The sequence below is a fragment of the Lissotriton helveticus genome, chromosome 6 (genome assembly GCF_964261635.1).
Source record: "Lissotriton helveticus chromosome 6, aLisHel1.1, whole genome shotgun sequence".
NCBI classification, from domain to species: Eukaryota; Metazoa; Chordata; class Amphibia; order Caudata; family Salamandridae; genus Lissotriton; species Lissotriton helveticus.
In genome coordinates this window covers 681,911,250-681,934,014 of record NC_136067.1, presented here as the reverse complement: position 1 = coordinate 681,934,014, position 22,765 = coordinate 681,911,250, and the positions used below count along the sequence as shown (strand labels likewise).

At 48.5% G+C, this 22,765-nt stretch overlaps 1 long non-coding RNA gene across 1 annotated transcript in view; it reads left to right on the top strand.

The window, feature by feature from the left end:
• Window positions 1–12,197: 12,197 nt before the first annotated feature.
• LOC144761484 (uncharacterized) overlaps window positions 12,198–22,765 on the top strand; it is a 265,693-nt gene continuing 255,125 nt past the window's right edge. The window contains exon 1 of the long non-coding RNA XR_013595741.1: window positions 12,198–12,265. This is a non-coding gene — a long non-coding RNA (uncharacterized LOC144761484). The remainder of the gene's footprint in view (window positions 12,266–22,765) is intronic.

Sequence of the window (22,765 nt, the reverse complement as noted above, 5' to 3'; positions counted from 1 at the left end):
ATTGCAACTGGGCTGCCAGGTAGTACCATTCAAAATCAGGTACTGCCAGCCCTGGGACGCATCAGGGTGGTCAAAGCGACTCGACGCCTGCCCGATCCCCAGATGAACCCCATAGTCAAAGATCGAAGTTTACTAAAGAACGACGCCGGTATCCATACAGGCAGTGTGCGGAAAAAAATACAATAGGCGGAGAAGTGCTACCATTTTCAGCAGAGCCACCCTGTGTTCGTACATTATGTGCAGAATCACGACTCGGGATGAAGCCAGCCTGGTCAGGCAGCACCAGACGTTGCATCAATAGGTTGAGCCATGTCGCAAGGACCTTAGCTAATAGCTTAGTATCGCAGTTAAAAGAGAGAGGGGCCGGTATGAGTCACAGTGATGTGAGGGCTTCCCTGGTTTAAATAAGGAGGTTATGAGTGCCGCCCGCATTGTCATAGGCAGACTACCCTCCTCGAGCGCCGCATAGTACACTTCCTTCAGGATCGGGGCCAGAATTGAGACGTAGGTTTTATAAAACTCTATTGGCAGCCTGTCGGACCCTGGGGCCCGGTCAGACTTCATCTGCATGATAGCTTCTGTAATTTCATCTAGTTCTAAGTCTAGATTAAGAAATTTCCTTTGAAGTCCCCTAACCAGGCAAGGGCAGTGTCTTCAAAGTAGCCGGGCAGGTCGAGGGGTGGTACCCCTTTGGGACGCGTATAAGTTACTATAATAGTCTGAAAGTGTGCCTAATGGATCGGGGAGGTTTCTATGCTTATTGCCTTGTGCATCCTGCAGTTCTGTCACATAATTGGAAAATCTAGGTGGCCTAATCGCGGCCGCCATATCTTTCCCTGGACGATCTCCTTCGCCATAGACCCGTGCTATATGATGTTTCCCTCTAAACTTGCACTCCCTATCAGCGAGATCTTCATATTCTGTAAGTTTGCAGCGTATGGTGGCTCTAATGTCACTCCCAACGGGACCGGAGTCCAACTCACCTTCCAAACGTTTGAGTTCCTTTTCCAGTGTAGACAAGCTATGGCGCAGTGATTTAAGTATGCTCCCACCCTTGAATATGCACCAACCCCGGACCGTGACCTTGAATGCCTCCCAGACAGTCGTGATGCTGGGAACAGAGTCTAAGTTACGATCAAAAAAGTCCTGTATATCTTGCTCCATCTCTGTTTTGAATGCCGTGTCCTGGAGGTGCAATGGGTTAAGGCGCCAGCTATTGTATGGGGAGTGGTTTAGGGGTGCATGTAATTCAGCGACGACCGGGGAGTGATCAGAGTGAGTACGAGCCAGTTAGGTCACCCGCCCCAGCCAATGTGCCATACCCATGGATACGAATAAGGAGTCTAATCTGGCCCAAGATTAGTGGAATGCCAAAGTGTGTACCTTCCCGGGGCATGTGTCTCCAGGCATCAAGCAAATAGTTCTCATCAATAATATCTCAAAGCACTTTCTGAGTGGCCGTATAATGCGTTGGGGAACCTCGGGATCTATCCAAGTGAGGATGCATCACTGTATTAAAATCCTTGCCCCAAATGATGTAGGTAGAGCCTATCTCCTGAATTCTACTCCATAAGCGAAGGAGGTCCTGCGAGTCGTAGGTGTTAGGGCCGTAATAATTAGCAAAGGTCACATCATTAGAGTGAAGTCTACCCCAAAGTAAGCAGTACTTGCTTTCCTCATCAGCTTCCGACCCGCCGGGTACAAAAGCCACCCCACTCTTGACTAATATAGCCACTCCCCGGGAATATGTGGAGTATGATGCGAAACTGCGGTGCGAGGCCAACCTCGAGGCGAAGTGGGGATTGGTGCTGGGGCTAGAGTGTGTCTCCTGTAACATAGCTACTGTGATGTGATGCCTATCAAGGAAACCCAGAATCTGTTGTTTTTTCCTATCCTGTTGATAGCACGTATGTTCCACGACGCCACTGTAATACTATTTATGTCTCGTGTGTCTTCAGTCATCGTACCAAGCGTAACATTTAACAATTCACTTGTATTTTGTGTTCTGGCCATTTTAACCTCACCTGCACTAAAAGCGCTGCCCTCACGCGCCTAGCAGACCCTCTGAGGCACTCCTGAGACAGCGGCAACCAGCGCTGAGACAGGATTCACAAACTCACCGCCATCGCGGTTCGAAGGCGAGCCACGCCCCCTGCGAGGCCACGCCCACCCAGGATCCCTTATAAAACACTGATCGCAGCGCAACAAACACCACTTGGGAAACTCCTCTGAGGCGGAAAGCCGGAGGACGGTACTTTCGTCTATTTTTAAAAAAACAATTCACTTGTATTTTGTGTTCTGGCCATTTTAACCTCACCTGCACTAAAAGCGCTGCCCTCACGCGCCTAGCAGACCCTCTGAGGCACTCCTGAGACAGCGGCAACCAGCGCTGAGACAGGATTCACAAACTCACCGCCATCGCGGTTCGAAGGCGAGCCACGCCCCCTGCGAGGCCACGCCCACCCAGGATCCCTTATAAAACGCTGATCGCAGCGCAACAAACACCACTTGGGAAACTCCTCTGAGGCGGAAAGCCGGAGGACGGTACTTTCGTCTATTTTTAAAAAAACAATTCACTTGTATTTTGTGTTCTGGCCATTTTAACCTCACCTGCACTAAAAGCGCTGCCCTCACGCGCCTAGCAGACCCTCTGAGGCACTCCTGAGACAGCGGCAACCAGCGCTGAGACAGGATTCACAAACTCACCGCCATCGCGGTTCGAAGGCGAGCCACGCCCCCTGCGAGGCCACGCCCACCCAGGATCCCTTATAAAACGCTGATCGCAGCGCAACAAACACCACTTGGGAAACTCCTCTGAGGCGGAAAGCCGGAGGACGGTACTTTCGTCTATTTTAAAAAAAACAATTCACTTGTATTTTGTGTTCTGGCCATTTTAACCTCACCTGCACTAAAAGCGCTGCCCTCACGCGCCTAGCAGACCCTCTGAGGCACTCCTGAGACAGCGGCAACCAGCGCTGAGACAGGATTCACAAACTCACCGCCATCGCGGTTCGAAGGCGAGCCACGCCCCCTGCGAGGCCACGCCCACCCAGGATCCCTTATAAAACGCTGATCGCAGCGCAACAAACACCACTTGGGAAACTCCTCTGAGGCGGAAAGCCGGAGGACGGTACTTTCGTCTATTTTTAAAAAAACAATTCACTTGTATTTTGTGTTCTGGCCATTTTAACCTCACCTGCACTAAAAGCGCTGCCCTCACGCGCCTAGCAGACCCTCTGAGGCACTCCTGAGACAGCGGCAACCAGCGCTGAGACAGGATTCACAAACTCACCGCCATCGCGGTTCGAAGGCGAGCCACGCCCCCTGCGAGGCCACGCCCACCCAGGATCCCTTATAAAACGCTGATCGCAGCGCAACAAACACCACTTGGGAAACTCCTCTGAGGCGGAAAGCCGGAGGACGGTACTTTCGTCTATTTTAAAAAAAACAATTCACTTGTATTTTGTGTTCTGGCCATTTTAACCTCACCTGCACTAAAAGCGCTGCCCTCACGCGCCTAGCAGACCCTCTGAGGCACTCCTGAGACAGCGGCAACCAGCGCTGAGACAGGATTCACAAACTCACCGCCATCGCGGTTCGAAGGCGAGCCACGCCCCCTGCGAGGCCACGCCCACCCAGGATCCCTTATAAAACGCTGATCGCAGCGCAACAAACACCACTTGGGAAACTCCTCTGAGGCGGAAAGCCGGAGGACGGTACTTTCGTCTATTTTTAAAAAAACAATTCACTTGTATTTTGTGTTCTGGCCATTTTAACCTCACCTGCACTAAAAGCGCTGCCCTCACGCGCCTAGCAGACCCTCTGAGGCACTCCTGAGACAGCGGCAACCAGCGCTGAGACAGGATTCACAAACTCACCGCCATCGCGGTTCGAAGGCGAGCCACGCCCCCTGCGAGGCCACGCCCACCCAGGATCCCTTATAAAACGCTGATCGCAGCGCAACAAACACCACTTGGGAAACTCCTCTGAGGCGGAAAGCCGGAGGACGGTACTTTCGTCTATTTTTAAAAAAACAATTCACTTGTATTTTGTGTTCTGGCCATTTTAACCTCACCTGCACTAAAAGCGCTGCCCTCACGCGCCTAGCAGACCCTCTGAGGCACTCCTGAGACAGCGGCAACCAGCGCTGAGACAGGATTCACAAACTCACCGCCATCGCGGTTCGAAGGCGAGCCACGCCCCCTGCGAGGCCACGCCCACCCAGGATCCCTTATAAAACGCTGATCGCAGCGCAACAAACACCACTTGGGAAACTCCTCTGAGGCGGAAAGCCGGAGGACGGTACTTTCGTCTATTTTTAAAAAAACAATTCACTTGTATTTTGTGTTCTGGCCATTTTAACCTCACCTGCACTAAAAGCGCTGCCCTCACGCGCCTAGCAGACCCTCTGAGGCACTCCTGAGACAGCGGCAACCAGCGCTGAGACAGGATTCACAAACTCACCGCCATCGCGGTTCGAAGGCGAGCCACGCCCCCTGCGAGGCCACGCCCACAACATTGCCATAAATGTGTCGGCCACACAAGCGCAGCGGACGAGCGCAGCGGACGAGCGCAGCGGGAGCGCCGTTTGCGCGCCGAAGGCGCGCTTAAGGCAAGCTCGTCTGCGCTCGTCCGCGCCTCGGCAGCGCCTGGTGCGCCACCTGCGGCCTCGATCCCCCCGTCCACCAGTAGCACACCACACTTGACGCGCGAGGCTCTACTCCTCCTTAGAGACTTCGCTCATAATGGACAATTGTCCTTCCAAGACACCGCCTATCCTCTGCACGATTATGCGCGTAAAGGCTTATTTACAGGTGGCTTGCTGAACGTGAGGTCCCTGCCCAAACACGCTCACGAAATCGCCCAGCTCATAGATAATCATCATCTTGATGTCTTATTCCTGACGGAAACATGGACCCACTCCAACTGCAATATAGAACTGGACTGGGCTTGCCCACCAGACTTCAAAATCTTGCATCTCCCACGACCTAAGGGGCGGGGCGGAGGTGTCGGTGTAATCTATAGAGCATCATGGTCAGCAAAAACTATTGCCATGGACCCAGTGGTCGGGACCGAAATACTCGGCCTTTCCATCGACTGTCATCTTGGTACCACCTTTACGGCGGTGATTTGCTACCGCCCGCCGGGAGCGTTTAATTCTACTCAGCAGCAGTCGCTCCTCACCACCCTCACCAATATGGCTACCTCTCACAACAACCTGATTGTTTTGGGCGATTTCAACCTTTGGCCCAACGGCAGTCTTGACTCTGCACTCAACAATCTCCTAATCTCTTGTGAAGGTATGGGACTTTCCCAGCTAGTGAACAAACCCACACACGCAGCAGGGCACCAGCTCGATTTAATCTTCTCCTCCCCCCAGCTAGCACTTCTGAGCGACATTCTGCCAATGTGCTGGACTGATCATGCACTGATCAAATTTCATATAGTAGGTAGCAGGTCTTGCAGACCGGCATTCCACGGTCAGGTACCCCCGTATAGAGACTGGAAGGCTCTGGACAAACTCAGACTGAATGGCCCAGTATTTGAAGTAGAAGACAGTTTCTCCATTACGCAACCAGTGGAGGCCAACTACCTATCCCTTTGTACAAGGATCTCCAGCACCTCGGAACGTCTCGTCCCTCTGAAAAAGGGCAGACCACAGAGACGAGCACCGGCCCCATGGTTTGATGACTCCTTAAGAGCTCTCAAACTAGCATGTAGACATGCAGAGAGCAAATGGAGGCAGGGTTACTCTGACATTCATAAAACCCTCTGGAAAGCAAACCTCCGGAAGTATAAAACTGCCATCGCCCTAAATAAGGCCAAACATTATTGCTCCATCATAACCAACGCCACAAACAGCTCAAAGAGTATTTTTCAAATACTCAAAAATCTGACCAACCCGGACTGTGTTACCTCTACACAGCCTCCTACCCAAGCCCTCTGTGACAATCTTGCAGTGTTTTTTATTAATAAAATAAACACCATTATTCACAACCTGAAAACATCCCCCTCTTCAGAAACTTCTAACATGCTGAGACCAGATACCAGCTTGCGAAACTTGTCGCCTCCTGGCTCTGTCCTTCTGGCTAGACTGGGGGAATTCCCCCCGATCCCGGCCGTCGAGTTTGAAAGACTTGCGCTTGGTATCACCTCGGGTTCCCCACTCGACCCCCTACCTCCAAAAGTCTGGAAAAATTTTGGTAATGAACTTTTTGACACCATGCGCCTAATATGCAATCAGTCTTTGCACAGTGGCTTTGTCCCAACCCCTTGGAAACAGGCACTAATCACCCCTCTCTTAAAGAAACCCTCCCTGAGCCCAGACTGTCTTTCCAACTACCGACCCATCTCTCTGCTGCCTTTCCCAGCGAAGGTCGCCGAACGTTGGGTCAGTTCATGCCTGTCCGCCCACCTAGAACAAAACAACCTTCTCCACGATCACCAGTTCGGTTTCCGTCCTGCCCACGGCACCGAAACAGCAGTCTTAACTGCCATGGAGGATCTTCGCATGCGTGCAGACAGGGGACAGCCAGTGGCATTGATACTGCTGGACCTGTCTGCCGCATTCGACACGGTCAACCATGGTAGGCTGCTGCAGAGACTTGGGGAAGTGGGAGTGGAAGGCACTGCATTGCTCTGGTTTCATTCCTATCTTCGGGACAGAAGACAGGCTGTCTCTCTTCCCCCTTTTCAATCCGCCTTTGCAACAGTACCCCAGGGAGTCCCTCAGGGCTCCTCCATCAGCCCCATCCTTTTTAATGTGTACCTCATCCCGCTAATCAAACTGATCCAATCCTTTGGGGTCAAAACAATAAATTACGCGGATGATACACAGCTCATCCTCTCGTGGGAAGGTGAAGATGCCATTCCTTTCTCTACCTTCCACGACTGCCTAAGAGAGACGGCTGGATGGCTACACAGTAATTCCCTCCAGTTCAACTCCGCGAAAACGGAGGTCCTGTTCTGCTCAGGCACTAAGATACCCCGTCAGTTTCCGAACGAATTCTGGCCCCCGGAGTTTAGAGACAAACCTCTGCCAGTTCCTTCGGTGCGCAACCTGGGTGCCATGCTGAACAACAAATTAAGTATGGAAACCCAGGTGACGAAAACTGTGGGGATCTGCACAGCCCTGCTTCGATCACTGCGGAAAATCATGCCTCTTCTCCCGGCACAAGCCAGGGCGTCGATAGTCAGGTGCACGATACTCAGTCGCCTTGACTATTGCAACGCCCTGCTCCTGGAGTCTCCAGTCACGATGTTGGACCGACTACAGCGAATTCAATCTGCCGCCGCCAAGCTGGCTCTTGGCTGGACGAGGAGGGCCTCAGCCACAGCAGCTCTGGCTGAGCTACATTGGCTACCCTTAAAACAAAGAGTGGCCTTCAAGTCCCTCTGCATTGTCTTTAAGGCTCTGCACGGACTTGGACCTAAACCCCTGCAAGCCCTGTTTCGGTGGTACACTCCTGCCAGAGACCTACGTTCATCCTCTGCCTGTCTGGTAAAGGTGCCCAGATTTAACAGAACCAGAACAGGGGGCAGATCATTCAGCGTTGCAGCGGCCAAGCTGTGGAACAGCCTACCCGCCGACATACGTCAGATATCACAGCTTCTTCCCTTCAGGAGACGTATTAAGACCTGGCTCTTCCCCTAATAAATTGTCCGTCTGACTGTTCTCCCGGTTTACCGTTAACAGAGTAATTTCCAGCGCCAGGAAGCCTGCAAGGTGTCAGTCGCGCTTTACAAATTCTCAAAATAATAAATAAATAATAATAATAACATTCAGTATATACTCATGTAATACTGCTCTCATTGGGCTGGACAAGCTGTAAGTCGGTCATTGACAAAAAAATCACCTCCTACCCACACCAGCCTCCCCAACTTGCAGGGTACAGAACCCCCCCACCCGAAAACACAACATGATGTAACTGCTGTGGAATCGCCCTCACGGGAACACGTAAGGGGCACCCGACCCGCCCTCTTCCCTCCATACTCTCACCCCCCACTACACCACCAGTAGGCGGGCAGTTGCCGCGGGACAGAGGTAAGTAGCCAAGCCAGACTTTATATTAAACAGGTAATATATTCATACATCACCAGCGTGATTCAGTTCGTCATGAACATAGCATCAAAGAAAGTTCCAGCAGATAGCAATGTCAGTTACATAGTTCAGCTGGGGCCCGACCTGGGCGACGGGAACCTGGAGCGATCCCGAACGTCTGATTCTGCGGTAGCCGATCGGCAGTGGCGTCGAAGGTAGCCCTCAGCCTGTTGTGGATTTGAAAAGAAGTGCTGCGACCCATTTTTTATTTTTGGGGGAAAATATATTTTTATTGCAGATCAGTATAATATACACTCATTCCGGTCAACATCACTATCACCTGTGTGAACTTTGCTTAAGCCATCAGAGCTTATATTACACGGCCATTTAGCCCACAGCCAAAAGGGCGGGCGGCATCATTCAAGAAAACGGTATATATGTGCCTGACACACTCCATATATCCACGACCGGTCCACCACAACACTTTGCATCTGCTTTCCTTTTTCTCCCTTCTCCCCCAACAAAGAACTGTAAACAATCCCTGGATCCAGTATGAACGGAAACTACACTGTTCGTCTTGGTGGCATTACTCCCGCCATCTCTTATCCCTTCCCCAGTTCACAATAACCATAACCTAGCTGGGTAAAACAATTGTCCCAAGCCAACAGGTATCATTTGCACCACACCTTCCAAACAACAGTGAGTCCCCTATATCAGCGCTCAATTCCCCCCTTCCCAGAACCCTCCCCCCCTAAAAGAAAGGCGGTGTGGGCAAGTGCCGACTCTCTCTGAGTCTGTCTCAACTGTGTCACTGATAGGCTAGCAAAACTACAGGCTGTACATAGCAAACACTGGAACGCGGGGCTCTCAATTGTCCTCCTCAGGTACTTGTTGGTCCGTCATAGCCTGAACCAATGCCTCCCACGCTCTTGCCGCCTCCAACGCCTTCTCATTTCCTGAGCGGGTAGCCTGTCTAAGCCTTACCATACTTTCACAGCTCGCCCACTTGCTGAGTTCCCTTTTCCAGCGACCACACGATGGCCCCTCCCTCGCCTTCCAATGCCAGGTGATTTCGCGCTTAGCTGGCAGAAGCCCCAGGTCAATACATTTACTAGTAACTTTAGTCTTAGCAGTGTGTGGAAACCAGTGCAGCAGGCAGGTGGCCATATCATATTCTAGCTGTCTATCCGTCACCTTGTTCAAAAGCTCACCCACTTCCTCCCAATAACCTTCCATATGTGGGCAGAGCCATAGCATATGTTCTATTTCCACATCCCTCTCCCGACATCTCGGACACGCTGCTTCTTGGACCTGAAAATATTTCCGGATCTTCCCTGGTGTTAAATAGGCCCTATGTAGTATAAAATACTGAATTTGTTGAAGCCGATCGTTTCTAGAGCCCTTCCATGCTATCTTGAGAATGTGTTCCCATGTGGTATCAGGTATCGGCCGGCCTATGCTCTCCTCCCATTTCGCCTTAAGAACCTCCAAGGAGCACAAGCCCTCCTGCAGCAGCCGGGACCGGAGGCACGTCACCGCTTTAACAGTCCCCGCAGCCATCACTACATATTGGCAAGCAAGGGTTAGCACCGGTTCCACTCTCCCCGTGCTTTTGAATTGCAGTCGTGACCGCGGCGTGCATCAAAAAGTCCCCGTCCGGGAGCCCATACATGTCCTGCAAAACTGGGAAGAACACCAGTTCCCCATTGGCGTACAGGTCTCCCACCATCTGAACACCCAGCTGTTCCCAAGTCGCTAGAGGCGACCAGTCCGCGCCGTGCGGCCGCGCTGTCAGCATGCCCAGTGGAATCTCCGGAGCATACGGGCGAGGAGTCCCTGCTCTACGCTGCGTTCTATTCCAGCACAAGCGCAGGGTCCGCTCCTCATCAGTCAGGTCCCGCCGTTCAAGTTTCTGTTGCATTACAATATAGGCCAATACATGACGTGGTATCCCCCGTCCCCAGCCACTCTCCGGGCCCCGATACTCCCGCGCTATATTTTGCGTCAGAACCTGCAATTGGGCCGCCAAATAGTAGAGCTCAAAATCAGGCACCGCCAGGCCACCCGCCAATCTCGGCCTCATCAATGTCGTCAGTGCTACTCGCCGTCTACTGGCACCCCAGAGGAAGCCCACCACCAACGACCTCAGATCCTTAAAAATGCGTGGTGGTAGCCAGATCGGTAAGGTACGGAAATAATACAGCAGTCTGGGGAGTGCAACTATCTTAAGCAATGCCACTCTTCCCATTACCGACAGGGGAAGCGTCGCCCAGAATTCCATGCACCCCTTCAGAGCTCGAACACACCGGCCAATATTACCTTCCACCAAATCTCGCTCAGTATGGTAGATCCGAACCCCCAGATAAGTGAGGCACGTTGGTTCCCAGACCAAATCCCCCAAAGATACAGGAGGAGGCTGGCCCTGCCGAGTCGGGAAGAGGCACGTCTTAATCCAATTTACTTTAAGTCCAGAGACCGCTCCGAAGTGTGACAACATGGCTGTAGCCCCCTGTAAATCAGTCTCGGCATCTCGGAGAAAGACAAGTAGATCATCCGCATATAGAGAAATGTAGTGGTGGTCCCCCCGGTACGTCAGCCCCCTATACAGCCTTCCCGATCTTGCCTGCACCGCAAGGGGCTCTATTGCTAACGCAAAAGAAGTGCTGCGATCCATGATGGGTTATCTTTAGTTTTGCCGGGTACAACATGGCATAAGGTATTTGCTGCGCCTGCAATTTTTTCTTGACAGTGGCAAATTTCCGCCTGGCGTCCTGCACTAGTTGTGTGAAGTCTTGGAAGAATGCTAAGGTTGTGTTCTCATAATGCACCTGTTTCTTTTCTCGGGCAAGACGCAGCACCGTATCCCTGTCGCAGTAGTTTAAGAAGCGAGCTATCATAGGCTGCGGCGGTGCTCCCGGGGGCGGACGAGCCTCCAGGGATTCTCTGCTAAATAAGTCCACTACCGGTTTCTCGATGAAGTCCTCCATGCGTCCTGTGTTTGCGGACTCCGCCAGGCCAAGGATTCTAACATTATTTCTTCGAGAGCTTGCCTCCAAGTCCTCGTTTTTATCAGCAATTACTTTTAGTAATTTGTCCATCTGTGACACGTGGTCAAATCGATGTCCAAGCAGTTATAATTATATGCACCAAGGGCTGTACTGGACGAGTTCAACACATATGGCACTAATCACCTCCCGCAAGTTTAAGAGCTCCGGGCGTGTCAACACTCATGCGATCCCTTCCACAGTAGCAAGCAGCATTACCCCGTACAGTCATGGAGCCTCGTTCATCACGCCCAAAATGGCCGCCTCCGCCAGCGTCTGTGAAATCTTGGATATGCCTTGGGCAGAGATTGAGTGAAAAAGTCTCTCCCGGTCAGTGTTATGGGGGTGCGTGGTATTGAGGCGTCTGTCCTCACAGGCAGCGTGTGAATACCCCATGGCGGCGTACCCCGCACGGCAGCCTCGAGACCCAGCAAAATGACGATTGCCTTACAATAATGCTGTGCAGGCAATATTCCACGGCACAGGACGCAGGGTGTCAGACTATCAAAGGATACTTCTTGCGTAGCTGCACAGGAACAGAGATGCTAGCTCCCGAATCCCTCCAGGCAATTACCCAAAGCTCGTGAACACAAGTCTTTGAATCATTACCTTGGGGGAAGGGGGAAGTGGATAAAATAATAAACAACAAAAGAAGAGACTTTCTTGGATGGTTCCTCTCGTTAGTCTGACCTGCAGACCGCTACTTGTTTAGGACCCTAAAAGGAAATAAGAATCGTAACTCTCAACTCTAGCCCCTACTCTTCCTACTCTACCCACCTCTCCTGACTTCACCTACCATTTGCTTCCAAGAGGTTTACCCTCTCTTCTAAGCTTCTTTTCTTGGCGTTTGGTAACAGAGTTCTTAATTCCTTTTCCTGTAATACAGAATCAACGTCTTTGCTTTATTAATGCTTAGCTATTCTACTACTACGCTATTTATTCTAATTTTACTCACTCTTTCTCTGTCCTTCTGTTCCTTTATCCTAGGTGCCTGTTTATATCTCCTCTGTCTTCTATTATTTTTCTTCTACTCTGTCCTTTCTTGTAAATGTCGTTGTCTTTTCTTTTTAAGTGTTTCTCACTAGTTCTTGACACTCTTGTCTTCTAGAGGGAACACAACTGAATGACTATTAAGCCAAGGATTTGCGGCGTAGATTCCGCTTCTTAGACTATTCACAAGGTGAGTACTTAAATCAATATAACTTTTCTTCAGATTCTGTAGACTTTTAATTGTTTAAATGTCACTTATCGTTTCTCTTCTTCCTCAGATGCTCCTTAATCTGCTGCCTCACTTGTCGTTCTACTCCTTCCGACGAGACGCTGTGTCGTCGCTTCTTCTTCGGTAAATGCAAGGGGTTCAGGGGATTTCTCTCTGAGCTTGTACTCAAACGGACTTACTTCAAGGGGAATTGAAAACCTTCCTCAGAGTTCTAGAAGGTTATTTCAATAACTACGATAACGCACCGCATTCACGAACGCGGTCGTTCAAGGATAAACAAACTAGTAGCTTCCAAGAGCTTATTAAAGCCTGCTACGGAAGTTTTCTTAATTGCAAATAACTAAGGCCTTATTATCTTTTACGGATGTCGACAAAATGTCTCCTCACCGGGTCGATTCTCAGGTGAAGTGTGCAGATTACAGCTAGCGCGCGCTTCAACTGGACTCGGCCGGTGACAGTCCCCAAACACTAGACCGCTAACATCAACTCCGACCTTGCGGCCATCTTGGAGTTCCGCAATCGTACCCTTTCCGTCCAAGAGCTTCCAATTTGGCACGGAATTGAATTCCAGCACCTGTGGTGTGAGATTACTGCTAGTTGGGAGTCTCGGGTCCTGACACAGGGCACACATCCGGGGGGGGGAGGGGTGTAAGTCAGGTAGCGCCCCGGATTAGAAGAAGTGCGGATCAATAGTGCCGCGCGGCCCCCAGGTCTCCCAAGTCGGGCGCCCGCTTTAGATTCTTCCGATGGGTCGCAGCCGTCTCCCCCGCTATCCCCATCTCCCGCGTCGCAGGTTAATGGGGCCCAGCAAAATGGCGGTTACCTTGCTACGATGCTGCGCAGACAGTATTTTCCAGCCCAAGCCACGGGGCGCTCATCCAAGGAGGGAAGTATGTCAGGCAGCGCTCCGGTGTAGGAGAAGTATGAATCGGTAATGCCGCGAGGCCCCCAGGTGTCCCGCGAAGCCAGGTAGCCGCACCAATTGCTTCTGATTTGTCGTGGCCTTCCCCCTCACCTCCGCTATCTCCTACGTCACGGATTACTGGGGTCCAGCGCAGAGTGTCACAGCGGCAGAAACTCACAGCAAGAGGCGGCGGCAGTTGCTTCATGCCGTCTATGCACTGGGTAGGCAGCGTCCCACTGCTATCGGCCCTCCAGGCCTCCGGTTCGGAGGCCTGCACAGCCTCTGCGTTTCTTAGGCAGGCAGTCCCCGGCGCAGCACCACGAGTAGCTCAGTGCCCGCCGCTCTCGGCTTTAGTAGGCTTTTCGTCCGTCTCCTTTCAGGCAGGCCCTGCAAATGTAGTATCGCCAGAAACAGCAGGAGAACAGGTTTCACATGGCGTGACTTGCTACATATAAAGTCAATTCAGGATGGGCATTGTGAATGTTTTCGGGCTCGGCTGGGCAGGAGCCTCACAGGCGTGCGGCCATCTTGGTCATGCGCCACCTAGCGCCCCTAGATTTTATGGAGTCCTTGGACTTAATTATTAATTTTAAAAAGTCACAGTCCATATCCAGAGGTTCAAGGAGGGCAATGAAGGCCAAATTCTATTGCAAGGATCTGGAATTAGTAAAAGTCCCTGCTTTTCCATATTTAGGGGTCCTTTTTGATGACCGGTGTTCGTGGTCTACGCAGCGCACATAAAAGGAACATATTAGCTAGCGTTTCGGGGGCTATTCTAGACTTTGCAAAAAGAATTGGTTCAAAACCACTTCCAGCACTTATGAAGATCTATAACGCCAAGTGTCTCCCCATGGTGACCTATGGGAGTGATATCTGGGGATACATAGAGGTTGGAGAAATTCAGGGGGCTGAAAATATTTTTTTGCAAAGATGGCTGTCGGTCCCGGCTCTTACGCCAGTTTTTAATATTCATGTGGAGCTAGGAGTAGGTTACATTTCCATCAGATTGCATATGCCCCTTTACTGTGTCGGCTGAGAATTTGGGCACAATCCCCCCCGAACCTCAATCAACTAATTATCCAAGATTGTCTCTCCTTAGATAAACTGTTGGACATCCCATGGATCCGATACATTAAGGTCCAGTTGGAAATCCTAAGCTGCCCTGATTTATTTCTGAGCCCTACAGCATTGGCCAAATCCGCTATAAGGGATTTTAAGCGGCAGTTTTTGGACAGATGCATGTTATTGCGGGAGGAGAAGGAACTGGGGAAACCCACAGTGAGAAGCTTTGTCACATTGAGCCTGGGTAGACAGTTGCAACCATATCTATCCTATATAAACAAACCATACCACCTGTTTTTTCTAATTAGATTTAGGCATAATATGGTCCCCTGGCTCTTAGCGTTTCCTAAAGGGTTTTTTAAAGAAGGAACATTAAATCCCTGCCCATGTGATAACTTCTCGGAACTGAATACCCTTCATCTAATATTTTTCTGTGCTTATTACAATTTATTACGCAGGAAATGTATTATTCCTCTACTCAGAGACTGCAACTTTGAACAATTGAGGCCAGCGCTGGCATACTTGCAAATGCTAGCGTCACCTGTGGTGTGCTTTGGGGTAGCAAGTTTTCTAATAGGAGCTATCAGGCAAAGAAATAGGTTACCACTGAATAATATTGTGGACTCTGCTTAAATTACATCGTTTTATCTATTTATCTTTAAGGTTCTCTGTAAATGACAATGAATAAGAACAAGATGGCTTAAAAATGTTATCAATTTATTTATTTAACCCCAGGACGTAATTTTTTGGAGTATCTTCATTTCCCCCGCCATGGATTGTGGGGGTGCTTATCTCTTTAGATGAATCTTTCATGTAATCTTGCAAAATGTATTTTAACCCACTGCAGATAATGACCTTGAACAGTTAGATTGGATGAAATGTAACACATGCTACTTATGTTCTCTGTTAAAATTCTTTATGGATGTTTGTCCCTCTGATATAAGTAAGGGAAAACTAAATGAGTCCTCTTCATGTACATAACACATGTTAAAAGTTAACTTTTGACTTTGATAGCTGTGGAGAGCAGCCTTCAGGCTTAGTCCAGAAGGAGTGTTAAGCAGCTTGTTTTACCAGAACTAATCATAAAGTGTAGGTTAAATTGTGGAAAAGTAAATTTTGCCATGTTCTGTGTCCCTACGTGTTCCCCATCTTATGCTATATGTGCATGATTAATATGCATATGTATTCCCCCTGATCGATTGAAGACGCACTTACAGTTGTGTCCATCTCTAGTATGCCAGTTTCCAGTTCTCGTGAAAGCTACGAGTATCAGGCCTATGTAAGGTTACGTTGCCACGTTTCTCAGTGTGCACGTTATTTCATTGAAAAGTCCCCGTTTCTAGGCCTCAAAAGGGCCCGGACACCAGATTCAGCTCCTGTCTCCTGAGCCCTCGCTGAGGAGCGATACAGCCCCCACCTGTATTCCTGACCCTTCACTTACTTCCTGCCTCACAGTGCCCGGCTTGGCCTGGCTCTGCCTGCTAGTCTGCCAAGAGAATGTTATGTTTCTAGTTATCAGTCCAGCCCTCCTTCTCTGCATTCCTAAGCTACTGAATCGCATCAATAGTTTCAGTCATCGTCTAGCCTTTACGTCTCCATGTAAGAGAAATACTGTATTAATGGTCATTTAATATTCCTCAACACGCACTACATATAGAATAATGCATGCACCAGTCTTAGAATCTGTTAGCCTTTACCCCGATAACTTTTAGTTTATATCAACATGTTCTCTAAACATCAGATACTAGATAATGTTTAGGTACATGTCGCCCTGACTCTCCAGACTTCAGTCTCTGCTCCTAGCGCAGAAGTCATAGCCCCCAGCTTCTCCTAGTAACACGTCATTGTCAGTTTACGCGCACCACTAGGTTAGAGGTCCCGGCTCCTTAGGTAGCCCCCTCCATGTTTCCGCCCCATTTATGACATATTCTGTTACGTTTACATCACATGTCTATGTAAACGCCTCCTGTTACACCCACTTTCACCCTTATCTTTCGCGACTGCTATTGACCACACCCACTGCTCCGCCTATTGTATGTACTGTAATGAAATTGTTTTAGTATATATACTTGTGCACTGTTATTAAATGGTACGCCTATACGCCGACTCCGATCCTGCCCCCGGCAGCGCTGCCATCCTATTCCTGTGCAGGTTGTCCTGTTCCTGTCCTTATGCTGTATTAAACCTGCAAACTCCTACTACCTCGAATCTTGACTCTTATTTATTGAGCTATCTGTTATTACTATGTCCAGTCAAAAATAGATCCGGTATTATTTATTTATATACCACATAATGGCGCCCGAATAGGGACTTGCCCTTTCCCCACGCGCCGGTGAAGCCACGTATGCCCCCTGATCCTCTGCAGCCGTGACGGAACCATACCGTGCACGTGCAGATATTTCTGCTTCAAGTATCCCTCAGGCTCACGGAGGAGACGGAGGTTGCGGTCCAGCATCCAGACGAGGCGGTGGAGGAACGCGGCGAGTCCCGACCAGAGCCCAAGCCGAGAGTCCAAGGTCCGAGGTATCCGGAGGCCCACCCGTAACAGAAGTCCGAAGTCCGTGTCCGTCCGGCGTCGAAGCAGTCCAGTCCGAGGCCTTCCGTTCTTGCTGCCCGGTGAGTACCGTTGCTGGGGTAGTATCTAGACAGGGTCAATCTAATTGACTCTGGTCCGTGGGTTTGGTGGTACACAGATCCAACACGAAGTGTCCACTTAGGTGGATGCGGGTCCTGACGTGTCTCTTTATGAGACCGGTAAGTTTCGTACTGTTTCAGCAGTGCATCTAGTCTCTGTTCTAGTCAGTTCTGTTCTCGAGAAAATTCATGTATTCTGTTTTCAGTATTCCAGGTAGTATTTTGTCAAGACTGTTATTTTAAAATGTCATTCATGTATTTTTATGTCGTGGTATGAAAGTGGTGTAATTATCGTGTTCATTGTGTATTGTATTGTGTCTAGATTACAGTCCAGTCATGCCTTTGTTTTCCAAACTACGTCAGTTAAAAACAAGAAAAAGTCTGTTAGAAGAAGCAGTTCCTGTCCCGCCTAGGGACAGTCCAGGTCACTTTATGTATCAAAAGCATGGCATAAGTGCCATATTATATCTAGATTTATGGGTGGAGTACACCAAAGAGTTAGAAGAAAAGTATAGATGGCCTGTATCAGGCACATGGGATGCCGAGTGCATCATGCGAGTAGAAGAAGTATTATGGAAAAAGAAAGCCAGACAGTCACAGAAAGATGCCATCGAGTTATGGCGCAAAGAATCTCATAAAAGAACCGAAAAAGAAATCAGAAAGTCAGAATTAAGTAGAGAATCCTTAGAACGAGCCCAAGAAAGGGAATTAATCGAGATAGGTGAACGAGTTAAAACCGAACAGTCAGACAGACAGAGGAATGCCCTCATTAAGGGTATGTATCCTCTTCTTGCCGAGGGCTTGCCAAAAGCGACCCCGGAGACATCCAGTAATTTTCCGCCACCCTTAGTTCCGACCAAGCTACGTCACAAACCGACCGCAGCTGATATTTTTCTCTCGTCCTATTTGGACGACACAGTCCCAGAATATGCAAATCCTGTTCCGCCAGTTCCTGTAAATAATGCAATTCCTGCTCCTCCAGACACCGGGGCACCTTTTGCAGTACCTGCTATGGTACCCCCGGTCCAGCCCATAGTACAACTTCCCGCCACATCAGCCACTCTGCCAGCACGAAGAGTATCAGTCGACGATTCTAGTCTAGGGGCCGCAGGAGGAGGTCCTCCTGGTACCCCGCCACCACACCAACGTGTAACGTTAGTCGAGTTACATGAACGTGCGTTACAGCGTACGCCCAAATATAAGTCCGTTGCAGACATCCGACGAGCTCTTACTGAATGCCGCTATGATCCAGTCACAGGCGATGATAGTACGGTTATATATTCCATACGTGTAAGACGGGTGACCGGGTATTTGGACACCCTACCGGACATGAAAGAAGATCTAGACAGAATATATCGTTTCATCCGTACAGGGGATGATCCAGAAAGTATTGGTGAAGCCATGTCTCAAAGGAAAGCTGAGATCCAGCTCATGATATTAAAGTTTCTGATTAATTGTTTAATAAGGGAACAAGATTATCCGACCAAAGATCCGGCCGAAATGAGAACACTAACAAGGTGGAGTGATAATATAGCCGAGGGTAAGCACAGAACCATCAGTAGTATAGAGAGTATGTACAAGAAAATTCGTAAGGAAATAATAAGGTTACACGAGCAACGTAAAACAGCACAAGTAAGCGAGAAAGAGAATGACTCTCCTACAGAAGAGGTAGAGGACGAGAATACCGCCAGAATAGCGTATGTAGGTAGAACTAGACTTTCCGACCGCCATTTACGCCTAGAACACAAGAAAATCTTTCATCATCCAGCACCAGAACAAGGTTCTCTAGAACAAGTATTTCAAGCTACCGATCACATTTTGAAATCACGAATCGGTTATAGTGAATTAAGTACTATGCATGAACAAGAACTAGTCCGATCAGCAGTCCGATGGACTACTGATTCTACCACTTTTCCAGACGAAATAGTGGCACAAATGTTTCTGAAATTGCCCCCAGCCGAGCAACGACTGGTGGGTATGTATATGATTCAGCACCTCATCACATTGTATGAGGGTCAACATTCTGATCCAGGTCCGTTACATGATGTCCTGAACGAGTTACTCCAGTATAGATGGAAAGGTTTAGGTACCGATTTAGTTAGTGTCATTCTAGAACAACGCCACAAATATAGTATGTTTTTGAACCCGCATTTTGTTCACGTCTCACCTCCAGAAAGTAAACCGTTTTACATAGACAGACAGCATCCGTTACGAGAAGTACACCCAGTCAGGACAGCAGATGGTGAAATGCAACGAGTATTTGTTTACACCCCGATTACAAAGATGGAACTCTTAGAGATGAAGAAACTAATTCCCTGTCACGACAAAGATCCAGCAGGGTTCCATCGAGAATTAAAGGACATGCTCCGTATGGGAGAATATACGTATCCAGATATTATTAAAATGTTAAAAGTCCTGTTGCCTGCGGGCATATATGAAAAACTCAAGGAAAAAGATTGGGAGGTGGGAGAGAAAAAGATCGATTGGGCAGTTCTAGAAGCTGAAGATAAGATACGAGTGCCAGGTACCGGTCTTGGGGAGAAATGTAAAGAATTACCTGAATTGTTAATACAAGTTTTGCCCAGATTATTAGCCACTAAAAAGGAAGACTGGGATGCAATCTCAGCCTGTAAACAGAAACAAGACGAAGACACTAGTGATTTTTATTCTAGATTTGAAAAATGTTTTATTATAAACAGTGGATTGAAGACGAGTAGCGAGTCATACCCTCATCTTTTTGTTACTAAACTAGTCGAGAATTCAAGTCCACAAGTTAAGAATCGAGTTTTGAAAGTCGAAAGTACATGGCAAGCTAGTACCCCGTCCCAGATGTTACAGATGCTCCAGTATCACCAGAATAGAATCAGAGAAGAGCAAGAACACGAGAGAAGACGTATGAAAGACACGAAAATGAAAGTACTAGTTGCACAATCTGTTCCTCAAGACAGTCAGAAGAGGGGTCCGAATCAAGCCAGTCATCCTACAGCTCCCGTTAAAGGGACATGCAATTATTGTAAACAGCCAGGTCATTTTATAAATGAGTGTGCAGTTCTGAAACATAATATAGCCACTGGTAAAACTAAAGAAAGACCACGTCCGCCTAGACAAGAACAAGTTTCACAGACTTCTCAGCCACAGAATGCACAACAGACAGTTCCAGCACCGCAGCCTATTGCTGCAACACAGCATGTTACACAGCAGATGTACCAGTATGCTCAGACAGAGTATCCAGAGTATCAACAGTACTCATGAAACAGCCTAGAGAGGGAGGTAGGCTTGCCTCTCATCGAGATTCCTGTAGATCAAGAAGGTCCCTATGTTCATAGTCAGGTACTAGGGAAAGACAGAAAGTTTTTGATTGATACAGGGGCAAGTAGGACTACCATAAGTCACGCCGAAGTTCCAGGGGCTCCGCTCTCAGGCTCTAGAAATGTTTCCCTTTGATTTTCAGGAAAGCCTATTGTAAACTAGATTTCAAAGCCAGTTACTCTAGAAGTAGGTCCATTGTCCCGCACTACTGATCTATTACTTACGAAATCATGTCCAGAAAATTTGTTAGGCATTAAGACACTGAAAGAATTAGGTGCAGTTATATGCTGTTCCCCAGAGGGAATACGTTTGTTCTTACGTGACTTCAAGGGTCACTATGTAATACGAGATTTTGATCCAAGATTGTCTAATGTTCCGCAGCATCTATGGGCGCAAGGTCCAACTGACGTTGGCTTCATGCAAATCACACCCCATCGTGTGACTCTCAAGCAAGGTGTAGTGTTACCACGAATGAGACAGTACAGATTGCCACCTGAGGCTGTAGCAGCCTTATCCAAAATTATTGACGAGCTCATGGCTCAAGGAGTAGTTGTAGAAACTGACTCCAATGTATGTAATTCTCCGATCATTCCAGTCATGAAACGTACTGATCCAAATGCACCCCCAGTATATCGATTAGTGATTGACCTTCGAGAACTTAATAAATGTATTATTCCCCAGTATCCAGTTGTTCCAGATATTTCATCCCTATTGACAGCCATTGATTCTGAGGCTACATTTTTCACAGTCATAGACCTCAAAAACGCATTTTTCAGTGTTCCAATTCATCCAGATAGCCAGTACCTTTTCGTTTTTTGTTTAAATGGAAGGAGCTATAAATTCACATGAGCTCCTCAAGGTTTCACAGAAAGTCCTAGTATTTATAGTCAAGCACTTAAGAGACAACTAGACAACATTCACATGCCAGCTGACACTGCCCTGCTCCAGTATGTCGATGATCTACTAATCACAGCCCGTTCTGAACGTGCTTGCGAGCGAGCATCACTTACAGTCTTGTATTTCCTTGCCGAGATGGGGCACAAGGTGTCCCCTTCAAAGCTTCAATTCTGTGTCCAGCAAGTGATCTACTTAGGCCACTTACTGTCCAAGTGGGGTAGGCAGTTGACACCAGACCGTATCCAGTTAATAGCGAGTCTTCCTCAGCCCAAGACCCAGAAGGAGGTACGTGCTTTTATCGGCCTTACTTCTTATTGCAGACAATGGATTCCTCAGTATGCATTTCTAGCCAAACCACTGATACAGTTAACGACACAGGAGGCAGCCGTATCGACTGTCCTCCCTTGGACATCTGAACATACACTTAGTTTCAATGAGTTAAAGAAAGCTTTATGCCAAGCTCCTGTTCTAGCTACACCGAACTACAGTAAGCCTTTTACACTTTTTGTTACAGAACGTGATGGTACAGCATTATCTGTTCTCACGCAAGATCAAGCAGGACAATACAAGCCCTGTGCTTATTTTTCGAGCACATTAGATCCAGTAGCCCAGGCTCTGCCTGCGTGCCTCAAGTCAGTTGCAGCCACAGCACTAGCTATCAGACAAAGTGATTCCATAGTATTAGGACATTCCTTGACAGTACAAGTTCCACACTCTGTGGAAGTTCTTTTAAACCGAACACAGACCCAGCACTTGACAACTGCACGTTTAACAGGTTATGAACTGACACTGTTCCAGCCACACATAGAAATCAGACGCTGCAACGTTCTAAATCCAGCTACACTGTTACCGTCAGTTATTTCGAATCCTGCCACACACGACTGTGTGGAAGCAGTTAACACTATGACTAAGCCAAGACAAGATCTGACAGATATTCCATTACCAGATCCTGACCTGACACTTTATGTGGATGGTTCATGTATGAGAACAAGTACAGGAGAACTAGTAGCCGCGTATGCAGTGACTACTGACACTGAAGTTATAGAAACACACCGTATTGACACCCTGTCTGCTCAAGCAGCAGAGCTAGTTGCTCTGACCCAAGCCTGCATACACGCCAAGAACCTGAAAGTTAATGTTTACACAGATTTACGCTACGCATTTGGAGTTGTACACGACTTCGGAGTGCTCTGGCAAGAGAGAGGTTTCATGACTTCTCATGGAACCAAGATTCAGCATGGTCTCCTTATTCAAGCTCTGTTAGATGCCATACATTTACCGACATCTATTGCTATCATGAAATGCAAAGCACATACGAAAGTTACAGACATTGTTTCCCAAGGTAATGATCTAGCAGATCGCACAGCCAAGCTTACAGCACAGACTCCAGACATGTCAGTTAATCCGACACAGACACATACTCCAGAACAGACTACCTGTATGACAGTTAAGGACCCTACTCAAGATGTCATAGATATCCAGTTACATGCTACTCCTGATGAAATCAAGAAATGGTCTGAACAAGGAGGGGTCCAGACAGATCAGGGATGGGTGACGAAGGGAAAAGCCACATGGTTTCTCCCCGACTCTATGGTTCAAGTCATTATCAATACCGCACATAGTCCAGCACATTTAGGAGAAAAAGCCATGTTAGA